The 15,421-nt window shown below is 43.3% G+C and overlaps 1 pseudogene; it reads right to left on the bottom strand.

Annotated features, from left to right (window-relative positions):
• Positions 1-15,421, bottom strand: part of LOC139377859 (hydrocephalus-inducing protein homolog) — a 60,500-nt pseudogene that overhangs the window by 28,034 nt on the left and 17,045 nt on the right.

The following is a 15,421-nucleotide window of genomic DNA, read 5'->3' on the forward strand; positions in this document are numbered from 1 at the left end:
GAAGTAAGCTGTTAGTAGCCCATGTGCCTCACCCTAATAATTTGTATTGTAAACACATTGTTCGTGGTCCGGTGAGTGCTTGTTAAGCTACTTTTTTGTACAGCTTTGACAGTGCTACTGATAGTATTGGTGGTGCTTGGATTGCACGTGCAAATTAATAAAATTGTGTTATTTGACGTGTCAAATTCAAAGCTTATTTAACATGTCAAATAATGTTATATGACATACCTTTTTTGACACACAAAGACCCACCTACTGTTTTAACTTGGTGGTGCACAAATAGCCTATAACCTGTTTTAGAGAAATGCAAGCATCGAATATTGTAAGAGCTTTCATTGGCTGTTTAGATGCCCCATTTATTTATCCTACGGTTCTACCTTGTACAGGGAGAACACTGTAAGAACGATACATGTTCTTAAATCTGTCGCTGTACATTTCTAAAGTGCTGAACAAATAGTTCTATTGACTCCGTCCGTCCCAGCTCGCTCATTAATGTCTTCATCGAAATTACAGATTGCTGGGGCCTCCCGGGTGGCGCAGTGGTTAAGGGCGCTGTACTGCAGCGCCAGCTGTGCCATCAGAGTCCTGGGTTCGCGCCCAGGCTCTGTTGTAACCGGCCGTGACCGGGAGGTCCGTGGGGCAACGCACAATTGGCCTAGCAACTGTCAGTAGAAACCACATTTGTTTTAGCAAGTCAGCCATATCAGCTATGTTTTTTTAAAAGGCAGTAAATGAGGCTGAATGAACTGTTTCGCTGCCAGACAAGGCTCCGCTGATAGCCAGGTGTAGCAGTGGTAAGGTGTTGGGACTGCTGTTGGGACTCTGCTGTTGGGACAGATTTACCAGGCAGTGTAAGAGGAAGGCCCTAAAAATTGTCAAAGACTTTAGCCACCCTAGTCATAGACTGTTCTCTCTGCTACCACACAGCAAGCAATACCGGGGCGCCAAGTCTAGGTCCAAGAGGCTTCTAAACAGCTTTTACCTCCAAGCCATAAGACTCCTGGACATCTAATCAAATGGTCACCCAGACTATTTGCATTGACCCCCCCCCCCTCTTTTATACCGCTGCTACTCTCTGTTGTTATCATCTATGCATAATTCTACCCACATGTACATATTACCTCAACTAACCGGTGCCCCCGCACATTGACTCTGTACCGGTAATCCCCTGTATATAGTCTCACAATTGTTATTTTACTGCTGCTCTTTAATTACTTGTTACTTTTATTTCTTATTCTTATCTGTGTGTGTATCTATATATATATAACTGCATTGTTGGATATAACTGCATTTATGTAGGCGCTAACAGTTTGTAGGCACCGTTTGTCACCGTTAAAGTGCAAATAATGTATTGTTTAGTGTTGTTTGTAGTGGCTTGCTGGCATGTGTAACCGATGTGATATGGTTAGCGGGGTTTGCGCTAATAGCGTTTCAATCGGTGACGTCACTCGCTCTGAGGCCTTGAAGTAGTTGTTCCCCTTGCTCTGCAAGGGCTGCGGCTTTTGTGGAGCGATGGGTAACGATGCTTTGTGGGTGTCAGTTGTTGGTGTGTGCAGAGGGTCCCTGGTTCGAGCCTAGGTAGGGGCGAGGAGAGGGACGGAAGCTAAACTGTTACATTGATGCTGTTGACCCGGATCACTGGTTGCTGCGGAAAAGGAGGAGGTCAAAAGGGGGGTGAGTGTAACCGATGTGAAATGGTTAGCGTGGTTTGCGCTAATAGCGTTTCAATTGGTGACGTCACTCGCACTGAGACCTTGAAGTAGTTGTTCCCCTTGCTCTGCAAGGCCCGAGGCTTTTGTGGAGCGATGAGTAACGATGCTTTGTGGGTGTCAGTTGTTGGTGTGTGCAGAGGGTCCCTGGTTCGAGCCCAGGTAGGGGCGAGGGACGGAAGCTAAACTGTTACACATGCATCCCACATTTTTTTGTTTGCCCCACCAAGATTTACATGCTAAAATCAACACTGATTATTGGTTACTAGAATCTGGGGCAAAGCTGTTGTGCTCTGCCAGAACCATTGCCATCTCCACATCATAAATCAGGAACAAACTGGTGCAGAAGTGTACAGTGCAATTTGCTTAGGAGGTAGGAGATAATCACTGAGATCCAGCTTCACAGAGCATGCAAAGCACTTCTGACACTGGAGCTGTAGAACATCGAAAAAACACAGTGTCTCAACCCAGCCACTGATCTGCTGCACAATGAATGCCTTCAATGAACAAATGACTGATGTGAGGTCTAATTTTTCAAGCACTATGAAATGTGTGTCATTGGGCATGGATTGCTGCACCATGATTGTAGAAACTTATGAGATGATTTCCATGCACTAAGGCTTCCATGAACTTGCACCGATGCTTGTTTCTGTTATGTAAGGTGTGAGCAGAGAGGCAGTACGTTTTAGGCTGTGGGTGATTGGTGATTGGTGTTGCATACTGTACCTTCTCCACTAAGAAGCTGAGCTGCTGGGAGGAGATGTCCAAGACAGGTGATGAGCTCCTTCCCACTCTGGTGACCTAGCATGGCGTGACACACCAGCCTCTCTCAACACCACCTGGGTTAGAAACACAGGTATTCAGTACACACATTCAGTTAGCTCAAGACAACATTTATACCGTTATATGCAATTCTGCACTGAAGCTCAGATTTTGACCTTGTGTAGGTATAAATGTGACAGTTTCCTATAACTACCCAACAGAAATACAGCCCTGTTCTGCCCTGCTAAAGCTTTTCTGAGATACAGCCATGCTCTGCTTTGCTTGGGATTTCCTGAAATACAATCCTACAATTGCCATTCAAAGATATAGGGGATCAGCAGAGGCTGCAGTGGCATGGGCTTACCTCTGGTTCTCGCTTCTTTCCTTCTCCTGTTCACCATTCAATCAATAAGGACTCAAGGAGAAATGCATCCCAGTAATACCCCAGAGAGGAAGTCAATACCCAGTCCTGTGCAGTGTGACTATGGTCAGATGAAGGGGGCTTTAAACACCTTTATCTATGTAGTATTCAACCTTGAGCCCCCTGTGTCATTATCTGAAATGCTAGCTAAGAACGCACTTACTGTAATTCACATGTTTGTCCAAATGTTAGCGAATATCAATAACCAGCTGTGAATACTATTATTAAACACTGGTAATGGTACACTAAAATTAACTGGTTTGGCTGAACATAAAAACAAATCCATAAAGTTAGTCCAATGAGGTGAAACATACACAATTCGTTTTGCAAATGAAATTGAATAATTTATTCAAAGTCCAACAACTGTGGGTGCTGACGAAGACCAACGCAGTCGGTGTCAATATTTTTCCCCTCGTAACACATAATAAATTATCCAATATGCACAGACTGTCATTGACGAACAAAGACTGTTTCGTTTTGCGAATAAAATTGAATAATTTATTCAAAGTCCAACAACTGTGGGTGCTGACGAAGACCAATGCAGTCGGTGTTGACATTTTTTTCCCTTGTAACACATAATAACTTATCCAAAATGCACAGACTGTCATTGACGAACAAAGACTGTTAACACAGGCAGCCCAATTCTGATCTTTTTTTCACTATTTGGTCTTCTGACCAATCAGATCAGCTCTGAAAAATATTTGAAAAGATGTGATTGGTCAGAAGGCCAATACGTTGAAAAAAATATCAGAATTGGTCTGGCTGTGAAAAGGCAGCCATGTCTGTTGCTTGAAGGAGTGTATCAAATTAAATGTTATTTGTCACATGCACCGAATACAACATGTGTTGTATTACCGTGAAATGCTTACTTACACGCCCTTAACCAACAATTCCGTTTTAAGAAAATAGAGTTAAGAAAATATCTACTAAAATAAAAAATAAATGAAAAAGTAACACAGTAAAATAACAATAATGAGGCTACATTTTGTATAGACTGCGGGTACTGGTACCGAGTCAATGTGTGGGGGTATAGATTAGTCAAGGTAATTTCTACATGTTGGTAGGGGTAAAGTGACTATGCATTAATAATAAACAGCGAGTAGCAACATGTGTAAAAACAAAGGGGTGGGGGTGTCAATGCAAATAGTCCGGGTTGCCATTTGATTAATTGTTCAGCAGTATGGCTTGGGGGTAGAAGCTGTTGAGGAGCCGTTTAGACCTAGACCTTGCGCTCCGATACCGCTTGCCATGCGTTAGCAGAGAGTCTTTGACCGTTTTTTTGGGGCCTTCCTCTGACACCGTCTAGTATATAGGTCCTGGATGGCAGGAAGCTTGGCCCCAGTGATGTACTGGGCAGTTCGCACTACCCTCTGTAGCGCCTTACGGTCGGATGCCGAGCAGTTGTAATACCAGGTCGTGATGCAACAGGTCAGGATGCTCTCAATGTTGCAGCTGTAGAACTTTTTGAGGATCTGGGGACCCATGCCGAATCTTTTCAGTCTCCTGAGGGGGAAAAGGCATTGTCGTGCCCTCTTCACAATTTTCTTGGTGTGTTTGACCATGATAGTTTGTAACTTGAAACTCTCGATCAGCTTCACTAGAGCCCCGTCGATGTGAATGGGGGTGTGTTCGGCCCTCCTTTTCCTGTAGTCCACGATTATCTCCTTTGTCTTGCTCACATTGAGGGAGAGGTTGTTTTCCTGGCACCACACTGCCAGGTCTCTGACCTCCTCCCTATAGGCTCTCTTGGAGTCGTGCTTGGCCACTTATTAGTGGATGAGCGGGGAGTACAAGAGGGGACTAAGTACACACCCCTGAGGGGCCCCCGTGTCGAGGATCAGCGTGGCAGATCTGTTGCCAACCCTCACCACCTGGGGGTGCGTCCTGTCAGGAAGTTCAGGATCCAGTTGCAGAGGGAAGTGTTTAGTCCCATGGTCCTTAGCTTATTGATGAGCTTTGTGGGTACTATGGTGTTGAACACTGAGCTGCAGTCAATGAAAAGCATTCTCACATAGGTGTTCCTTTTGTCCAGGTGGGAAAGGGCAGTATTAAGTGCAATTGAGATTGCGTCATCTGTGGATCTGTTGGAACGGTATGCGAATTGGAATGGGTCTAGAGTTTCCGGGGTGATGGTGTTGATGTGAGCCATAACCAGCCTTTCGAAGTGTGTTATGGGGCGTAGTCATTTAGGCAGGTTACCTTTGCTTTCTTGGGCACAGGGACTATGTTGGTCTGCTTGAAACATGCAGGTATTAGAGACTTTGTCAGGAAGAGTTTGAAATGTCAGTGAAAACACTTGCCAGTTGGTCTGCGCATGCTCTAAGTACACATCCTGTTAATCCGTCTGGCCCGAAGCCTTGTGAATGTTAACCTGTTTAAAATGTCTTGCTCACATTGGCTATGGAGAGCATGATAACCCAGTTGTCCGAAACAGCTGGTGCTCTCATGATTCTATGTTTCTAGATCTCAACTTACTATCTAAGTTGTGTCTGACAGAGGACTGTTTGCCACCATTGTCACATGTTCCCACCTTGGGAGAGTCAGAGAAGCCCTCCAGCAACATGTCAGCAGTGTGTCTCGTGGCGAGCTCCATGCGTATGGGATGCAGTCTGAAGAACGGCCCATCTACAGCTGGGGGAACCAGGGAGTTGCAACTATTTTCCTCCCTGGTTGTGTTGGTGGGCGGGGGGGCCTCTGGAGGTACCCCTCTGTGTTCCAGTATAGCTGGTGGGAGGGCTGACCTCAGTTGGTCACTCTAAAACAGTACTGATATGGACCAGAGCTGGGGAGCAGAGGACAGAAAACAAGCTTTCAGGGAAATAATTGAATGACTGGTGGATTTGAATGGGATTTGAATGACTGATTTGATTGAATATGTAAAGTATGCACATATGTACACACTCCCTGCCTGTACCTGAAATGTGCCCCCAGGTCCAGACTGGGGACAAAAGGACGGTTGGTGACAATGGTAGTGCCCTTGCCATTGGCAGAGAGAAGTTTCATTATCCTGGATGGAGAGGTACAGCTTGTCCTGGAAGTGCACCCTCTACAACCACTATGGTTATTATTTGACCCTGCTGGTTATCTAACGTTTAAAAATCTTGAAGAACTATCTGGCCTTAAATGCTCATATACTCTTACAATCTCCACCAGGCACAGAAGAGAAGAAGAAGACTGGCCACCCCTCAGAACCTGGTTCCTCTCTAGGTTTCTTCCTAGGTTCCTACCTTTTCTAGGGAGTTTCTCTTAGCCACCGTGCTTCTACATCTGCATTGCTTGCTGTTTTGGGTTTTAGGCTGGGTTTCTGTATAGCACTTTGTGACATCTGCTGATGCAGAAAGGGCTTTATAAATGCATTTGATTGATTGTCATCTAGGTGAGGGACCAGCCTCAGCTCCAGCTTCCCCTGGGGTGGAACCTCTCCCTCACTGGGCTCCACCCGCCACCTGCTGCGAACCTGGAAAAAAACAGTGGCCTTCTGTTACATAGGTGTTTACATCTGATGTAGTAAAAGACATAGAATCACTACATAATAGGTGTAGTACTGCCAGTTTAACCATACTGTATAATACCATAAGCCAAAACACAGAATACATAATACAATTTAGCAGACGCTCTTATCCAGAGTGACTTGGTAGTGAGTGCATACATGTTCATACTGGCTCCCAGTGTGGATCGAACCGACAACCCTGGCATTGCAAGTGCCAAGCTCTTCAAACTGAGCCACATGGGACCAAATTCAATCTACCTGTTTAATGTATGATAGATTCATTGAGGGCTTTGTAAGAGTATGTCTGTGATGTTCAATAAACATTCTCAGGTTAGTCAAACATCCAGGAGGTTGGCCAAAGGTAACAACAGGCAGTGAACCCTATTATGTTTGGGCCCATAAAGATCATACGTTCTATAAAATTCTGTGTTTGGGCAATTCTTACAGAGGGTCTGAGTGCTTTCGATTAACCAATAAATAAAATAAGGGCACCACACACAAAGCAATTTGACTCCTTCATCAGAACCTTATCTGTCTCTTGGACCAAGCACTGTTTTATAATGAGAGATAATGTTGTGATATCAGGTCCGGGCTCCCTCCAGTCTCTTCCCTACTAATATGGTCTTATCTTTGGGCCTTTTGGGAGCCTGGTGGAGGCAGAGGAAGGCTGCAGTGGGGAAGCTCACTACTCGTCTATCAGTTTTACAGAGAGTGTGAAGCTGCTAATTGAAGCAATCACAGACAGGCTGGGGTTTTATCAGATCCAGGGCCCAAAAGCTGTGTTGCTATAGATACCAGGATTTGATACAGAGGATTCAGCCTGCTTTCGCCCTATTAGATGTACTGTACAATCTAATTCAGCTTGAAAACAGAATCTTCATCTAAAGAAAAAACAGCAGAAGAATTCCCCATTCTATACTACTCCATTCTAGATTTCTGATTGATTTAGATTCAACAAGGAAATAATCTAAAAAGGAAACAGACATTCATCTTCTCTACCACTACATCTTCAGCCTTGTTCACATCAGCAGATAAGACCAAAGTGCACCAGTAGCTCTCAATATATCTTAACTATTAGCTGAAAGAGGATTTAAAATCAATTTTCCATGCAGCAGCTTCCTGATTGATTTGTTGCACATAAAGTTTTAATGGGGATTTTCAGATTGAATCCAGCGCTGTGACACTGGAGTAGGCTCTCTGATTGATAATACTTTATTTTCTCACCACCACACTGGAGGGCTCATCCAACTACCTGGATGCTTCCATGGACTAAGCATAATCATCACATTTGACTGCCATCATGATGTCTTCTTCAGAACCACAACCAACCAAAGACATTATTGAGCTCTGTGTATGTAGGGGAAAGGTGATGGCAGAGAAGCACAGGCACTACACTTCTGTAACAAACTCTCTAGTCTACAAGGGCAGAAAGACTCACTTTTTTACAACTTCCTTGCGCTGACATTGGCTATGCAATGAGTTGGATTTAATTGGAGTTTCAGTGTGTGTTCGAGTGTGGAGGGGACCTTATTGAACAGAGCATGGTCTGCTGGCGACAGGAGATGCTCTTGATGTTACAAGCAGTCATGTAGAACCAACCGATCATGGATCATAGCTCCTGATTAATCACCATCAACAACATTATCACTAGCTGAACTTTATGGCTACTGGAAGTTACTGAGTCACGCAGACTTCTTTACTCGCAATAAATGCATAATCTGATACTTTAGAGGGATTAATCATAGGCCCCAAAGTCTGTTGGATATCGGTATCTTGTTCATCTGTACATTAACTTGAAGATATAAGTATATTCTGCTACCCTGTGAGACAGAAGTAGGGCAGATTTCTATGTCTAGTCAAAGGAACATGTGTAGTCACATTTCATATATTCTAATATAGACTCTGTACAGTGTACTTCATTCTCACTTGTAGATCAAAGTGGGATGTCAGCTCATTACAGAAGGCCTTGCAGAGAAAGGGGAGTAAACAGAAATTGAGGCATTCAGCCACTACACCTCACTTAAAAGACACACGGTAACCATCCATGTGAGCGGTGTGTGACTTTGGGATTCATCTGAGAGTCATAGATCACTTTCTCAGGCTTTATGTGCCATCTCTGGTGAGAGCTAAGCTGCTGGTCGATACAAAGGTGATCATGGAGGGGTATGAAGAACAAGCCAGCTGAAATGTCAATAATCAGATCAGACTTGCGTTACAGAGGTTTAATAAAATGTATGGCTTTGAACCATGGCATGTCAACAAGGTTTAAAATGAAAACCACTGTAGAACTCAGTAGCTAAGACCCCAAATAGTAGATTTGATAGGGCCATCATACAATACAATATACACTGCTCAAAAAAATAAAGGGAACACTTAAACAACACAATGTAACTCCAAGTCAATCACACTTCTGTGAAATCAAACTGTCCACTTAGGAAGCAACACTGATTGACAATAAATTTCACATGCTGTTGTGCAAATGGAATAGACAACAGGTGGAAATTATAGGCAATTAGCAAGACACCCCCAATAAAGGAGTGGTTCTGCAGGTGGAGACCACAGACCACTTCTCAGTTCCTATGCTTCCTGGCTGATGTTTTGGTCACTTTTGAATGCTGGCGGTGCTTTCACTCTAGTGGTAGCATGAGACGGAGTCTACAACCCACACAAGTGGCTCAGGTAGTGCAGCTCATCCAGGATGGGACATCAATGCGAGCTGTGGCAAGAAGGTTAGCTGTGCCTGTCAACGTAGTGTCCAGAGCATGGAGGCGCTACCAGGAGACAGGCCAGTACATCAGGAGACGTGGAGGAGGCCGTAGGAGGGCAACAACCCAGCAGCAGGACTGCTACCTCCGCCTTTGTGCAAGGAGGAGCAAGCACCCTCCATGTGCTAGCCTGACTGCCATTAGGTACCAAGATGAGATCCTCAGACACCTTGTGAGACTATATGCTGGTGCGGTTGGCCCTGGGTTCCTCCTAATGCAAGACAATGCTAGACCTCATGTGGCTGGAGTGTGTCAGCAGTTCCTGCAAGAGGAAGGCAATGATGCTATGGACTGGCCCACCCCGTTCCCCAGACCTGAATCCAATTGAGCACATCTGGGACATCATGTCTCGCTCCATCCACCAACGCCACGTTGCACCACAGACTGTCCAGGAGTTGGCTGATGCTTTAGTCCAGATCTGGGAGGAGATCCCTCAGGAGACCATCCGCCACCTCATCAGGAGCATGCCCAGGCGTTGTAAGGAGGTCATACAGGCACGTGGAGGCCACACACACTACTGAGCCTCATTTTGACATGTTTTAAGGACATTACATCAAAGTTGGATCAGCTTGTATTGTGGTTTTCCACTTTAATTTTGAGTGTGACTCCAAATCCAGACCTCCATGGGTTGATAAATTTGATTTCCATTGATAATTTTTGTGTGATTTTGTTGTCAGCACATTCAACTATGTAAAGAAAAATGTATTTAATAAGAATATTTCATTAATTCAGATCTAGGATGTGTTATTTTTAGTGTTCCCTTAATTTTTTTGAGCAGTGTACTTTATTGTCCATTTACATGCAAACTCATTCTGTGACGTCAGCATACAAATGCACAAACGCAACACAATGTATTACATGCAGTACGGAAAAATGCAAAGTTTATACACACGTCACAAATTTACATCTCCACATATTGAAAGTCTCTGCGGCCTACTGTCCAACTGTTCAGCAGCCCGATGGCCGATGGAGTGAAACATGCTCTTATTCTTACTGAACAGTGCGACCGTTAATCTCCTTCCGGAGTGCAGCAGCTCAAAACATTGGGCAAGAATATACTAATGGTAAAATATAAATTGAAAGTATGCTTTGTTTTTAAATGTTTTACATTATTTTGCCATCAAGTTTCGAGCGACTCTGTCATTCTAGAAGAATGACCATCGATTGATGCTTGAAAATGCTTAGTAAAAATCCTGCCTTATCAACGCACAGCTCTTTAGCCTTAGAGGTGAAAAGAGTGTCAGAAGTAGTTCCTCAGCACTGCACTTTAAAGATTTAAGTGCAATACAAGACTGTGTGTGTGTGTGTGTGTGTGTGTGTGTGTGTGTGTGTGTGTGTGTGTGTGTGTGTGTGTGTGTGTGTGTGTGTGTGTGTGTGTGAGTGTACGTGCGTCTTTGCGTTTGTCTGTAGACTGCAGTACTTCAAGGTCCCAGCATAGCAGGGTACCAATCACTAGGTTGTTTTGCACCAAAGGGATTCAAGGCAGCGCTGGTTAATGTGAGAGGCATGAAACAGAAATAGAAACAGAGGGAAGAACACTATGCACAGTGCATTAATTAATATTATACAACGGGTGCGTCTAATCCTGAATGCTGATTGGTTAAAAGCACATTCCAGCCGGTGTCTATTCCACAAGATACCACTGGCTAAATCTATGACTTTAAAATGCCTATATACTCTGTTCCATCTGACTACGCAATCCACTGTCTCATCAGCCCAGCCAGGCAATTTATAAACTTGATCTCCACTATGAAAAGCATCTAGATATTATCTCCCATTTCTTTTAGACTAACATTTAGTTTTCAACAGCAGAGATTTGTATAAACCTTGTTGTCTGTCTCTCCGACATTTGCAACATTGTTTCAATATTCAAATTCGATCTCCAGCTGTCCCATAGTAATGAACGTGTAGGGGTCGGGAGTCGGGACGAGGCAGGCAGCATTTCTCAGCCAGCCGAAATCATGAATCAGCTGGCATAATTTTTATGTATATATACAAAGAAATGTCAATTGAAAAAAGGTCAAACAAAACAAAGCAGCTAGTTTGCAGTCTTTCCAGCTTCAGTATTTGAAGTGATTGTGTTAGCGGTGTTGTTGGCTAGCTCCTCTGAACAACAGTGACCTGACGAGAGCACATTTTCTATGCCAGGCGAAATCGTGCCTCATTAGCTCATTGTTATGGATGTATCCAAATAAATGTCACTAGAAAACAGCTTAAACAAATGCAAATGCAGCTACTGTTGCTATTCTTTTTGACATTTGATGTGACTGTAAGTTAGATGTAGTTGGCTAACTAGCAAGCAAGGAATAAGAACGTTGCCAGCCGGTATGGCAATGGAACATTTCGTATGAACGACTGGGTCATGTCCATATATACAGAACAAATGACCAACCAGCTTGAGTAGCATTTTTTTTGAAAATGTGTCAATCATTATTTGAATATGTTGGTAACCCGTATAAAAGTGATAATGCCTTCGAAGCTGGTGTTTTGAGGATATATTGGCATGGTTTGCTATGCTACAGTTACCATAACCCTAATATTTGCACCCTTGCCAATATATCCTCCAAACACCGGCTTCTCGGACATTATCACTTAGACACAATGTACATTGTACATGTCTAATAGAATAAACCCACTTTTACTCTGTTAGTACACACTATCTAAAATACTGGAGGCAGAGTAAACAAAGCCCCATCTTTAGCGAAAATTGTGCATAGTTAGATAATTGAAGATGATTAAATGATTATTGTTATGCTTCTAATTTGTGCCTATTGGTCAAGACTGAAAATGTAGGAGGACAGATGGAGCATGGTAATAAAAGAAGGGCCATGGAGCAAATATAAAGGTCTGATAAGCTGTTACTGGGGATTGGATTGCACTGGCAGCCTGATATCTAGAAAGCTAACAAAGCATTGAACAAATTAACTAATTAATTGCACACTCAATTAGGTTAGACATTAATCAGAGGCAGCATGTAGACAGAAAATGAGCATGCAGGGAAACAGAGCTAAAGGTTGAAGAGATAGTTTACCCTTGGAAGAAAGAGAGAGAGTTTGACCCACCATTTGTGCCACAAAGCGGGCTGGTATCAGGGACTGGTTTGAGAGCTGCGATGTTCTGGAGACATCAGAACCGGTATGGTGCCAAAGTCCACCTCTGTGGTCATCACATGGACAACCGCATCCTCCCCAATGCAGGACAGGAGCAGGTTCTATGGAATTAGAAGACTTTAGATGGACCAGGGGTATAAATGCAAGGCTACACACACATACTGCTAGTAGCAGTGTCTATCCTACATCTAGGAGATATAAGAAAGACCCATATTTAACAAACAAAAAATTGTCACTAAACTATTTCCATATATATACAGTACTTAATTTTTTAAAACTGGTACCGGGCTACATTCAGACGAGTCTTGTGAGACTTGTGGGCATCTCGCCTTTCAATAGAGGTGTCATATTAGTGTGCAACGGACGCTACAGACAGGAGTTGGAAGATCGGCTGTACCGACTTCAGACGAGTCCCGTAATGCTTGTGGGTTTCGTAGAGCAAAACAGAGAACACCATCATGTTCCTGAGAATCATCTTTTCCATGGAGTGGTCATATTAGTTTGTTGGCCAAATCGTTCTGACACTACAGACATTTTCATGAGAATTTTTTGGATGTCTCATGTTCTGACAAACACCGCTGTAGCTCGGGGAGTCTGCAATTGACAGATATCTCTATTTCAAACAGACATCTCTATTTCAAGCAGATATCTCTATTTCAAACAGACATCACTATTTTAAACAGATGGATTTTGGTGGGGATTTTTGTATTATGCTAATTAGATTTCCTGGTGGGCGCTGACATCGACTCTAGGGGATCATCTGCTCTGAATGAGGTGCTTTAAAATGAGTGCCCTCTGACCATAAATCAGGACATTTACTGTAAGAGGTGTATTTTGACCCTGGGTGTAGATCTCTAACCTGGCATTGATGGGTAGGGCCAGCACCTCCTCTCCCACTCCTTGTGCATCCAACACTAGAGCCAGGCTGTAGCGCTGCACACTGTTGGAGCACAGGGTCACCTGCAGATAGAGGTACACAGCATATATAGACAGACAAGCATAGCCATGGCATTGGCATCTCTGTGAAGTAGAAGTGCTCGTTTGGCAAATATATTCCCAGTTCACACTGATTCACAGACTTTTGCCTAGTTATCAAATCACAACATTTTCCAATCATGCTTCCATTTTGGTCTTCTTTACACTTTCTGTATTACATACAGAAGAAACCTACTACGCTACCTTCTAACACCTGTCAAGGCTGTCATCAGAGGAAGACACTACACTGAGAGTACACTGCATGTTCCACGGTGTCTGTATCTGGGGAGATTTCTGCACCACCCATGAATAACTTCCAATACTGTGAAAGGTTAGCCAAAGCCCATTTCCTCTGCTAGGTGAGAGCTTACCTCCCTCTAGCATATTTGACTCCCTCTGACCTCTTCTATATATTCTGCTCTTGTAAGAGAACTCATTAGAGCCCGGGAGTGCCGCTGTGCGGTCATTGGGCTGGAGAGCGAAGCAGAGTTTTCCAGACAGCCAAAGGAAGGCAGCAGACATGAGACACCCTATACAAAGGGTCCAAGACAGCTGCACAGATTCCCCTGATCTGCCCTCCGCAGCGCCTGACAGCTCTCAGTGATGGGAAAAGACCAAACAGTCTCCCATTGATAGGAAAAGACCAGCATATGACAGATACACTTAGCACCCAGAGGCAGCCAGAGCAAGCTGATGTAATAATCTAAGCTCTGCAGAGCCACAGGGAGAAAGGCATCTTCCTAGGCATTTATCTGCAACAGATTCTTTCAATATTCAACTCCACTGCTGAATACAATTAAGGTCTGGCCCCTTCAGTGCCAATCATTGATTGAAGCCGTTGTGATTAGAGGGAATTAATTTAATGATTAGGTTATTCAAAATCTCAAATGAAAAATCTACAACACACAATATAGCACTAAATTGGAAAACAAACTGACTCATCATGATCCACCAGTCCACAATTAATAACAGAGTTAAATGATCATCTTCTACAGTGAGCACATAAGCACTTTTTCATTGGAATAATGTTCACATACTGTATGTTTTCAGATAATGCTTAATATCTATAACAAGTAGAAAATGGAGGTAACTTCCTGGTCATGCTCCCCGCTAATTTCACACACCTTGATGTCAACAAGTCCCTGAGGTCGCATGGTTCCTGAGGTGGGTGTCAGGGTGAACACAGTGGGCCGGTTCTGTCAAACTGAGGTCTGAAACCTAGGAGGTACTGGTGATGCTGGTAGACATACAGCTACAATGCCAGAGGGCAATTCATTCTAAAGAGGTTGATTTGTCTGTCTTCTTTAAAAAGGTCGGGTTTGTGTAAGGGAAATAAACAGTGAGATGAAAAGGGTGTCATAGCATACTTATTATCTGTCTGCAAAGAACTTTGCTGTTATTGATCACAAGAGAAACGTGCGTTCTACCCTAGTTGATTCCGTGTTTAGTAAGCCATATACAAGTCATATTGGAGATAGATAAAGGCCTGCTCAAAATAATTTCACAGAAAATGTATCAACCTGGACAATTGTTGGGAGGGTTGAATATTATACTTTATTTAAGGTAGGCTAGTTGAGAACAAGTTCTCATTTAAAACTTTGACCTGGCCAAGAATAAAGCAAAGCAGTTCAACACATACAACAACAGAGTTACACATGGAATAAACAAACATACAGTCAATACATACAGTAGAAAAAATCTATTTACAGTGTGTGCAAATGAGGTTAGATGAGGGAGGTAAAGGCAATAAATAGGCCATGGTGGCGAAGTAATTACAATATACCAATTAAACACTAGAGTGATTGATGTGCAGAAGAGGAATGTGCAATACTGGGGTGCAAAGGAGCAAGATAAATAAATAAATACTGTATGAGGATGAGGTAGTTGGATGGGCTATATTACAGATGGGCTATGTACAGGTGCAGTGATCTGTGAGCTGCTCTGACAGCTGGCGCTTAAAGCTAGTGAGGGAGACATGAGTCTCCAGCTTCAGTGATTTTTGCAGTTCGTTCCAGTCAATAGTTGAATAGTGTGTATTTTAAGAGCTCCAAAGGCAAAACTTTGCATTGAGGAGTGTGAGAAAATGTGTGCAATTGTTGCAAGAAGTGCACCAAAACAGTTTTTTAAGGGACTATTATTGCAAGACAATACACATAGCTAATTATATATTTTGGGCTATGTATTTCATT

This window comes from Oncorhynchus clarkii, chromosome 2 (assembly GCF_045791955.1).
Source record: "Oncorhynchus clarkii lewisi isolate Uvic-CL-2024 chromosome 2, UVic_Ocla_1.0, whole genome shotgun sequence".
NCBI lineage: Eukaryota > Metazoa > Chordata > Actinopteri > Salmoniformes > Salmonidae > Oncorhynchus > Oncorhynchus clarkii.